The sequence below is a fragment of the Propithecus coquereli genome, unplaced genomic scaffold (assembly GCF_000956105.1).
Source record: "Propithecus coquereli isolate 6110/MARCELLA unplaced genomic scaffold, Pcoq_1.0 Scaffold139, whole genome shotgun sequence".
NCBI lineage: Eukaryota > Metazoa > Chordata > Mammalia > Primates > Indriidae > Propithecus > Propithecus coquereli.
Window position 1 is genome coordinate 5,953,489 of NW_012138191.1, and position 263 is coordinate 5,953,751.

Genomic DNA, 263 nt, shown 5'->3' on the forward strand with positions numbered 1-263 from the left:
TCTTGCTCAGGCTGGTTTCGAACTCCTGAGCTCAAACAATCCGCCCGCCTCGGCCTCCCAGAGAGCTAGGATTACAGGCGTGAGCCACCGCGCCCGGCCACAAAGATGATAATTTACTAGGCATTTTAAGCTTTTACTTTTTACAAATAGTCTTTTACTCACCTGGAAATTATTATGTAATGACACAGTATAGGATTTCAATATTTAATTTTTATCATAGCAAAATGCCAAAAGTACACAAAAGTAGAGAGAATAGTACAATG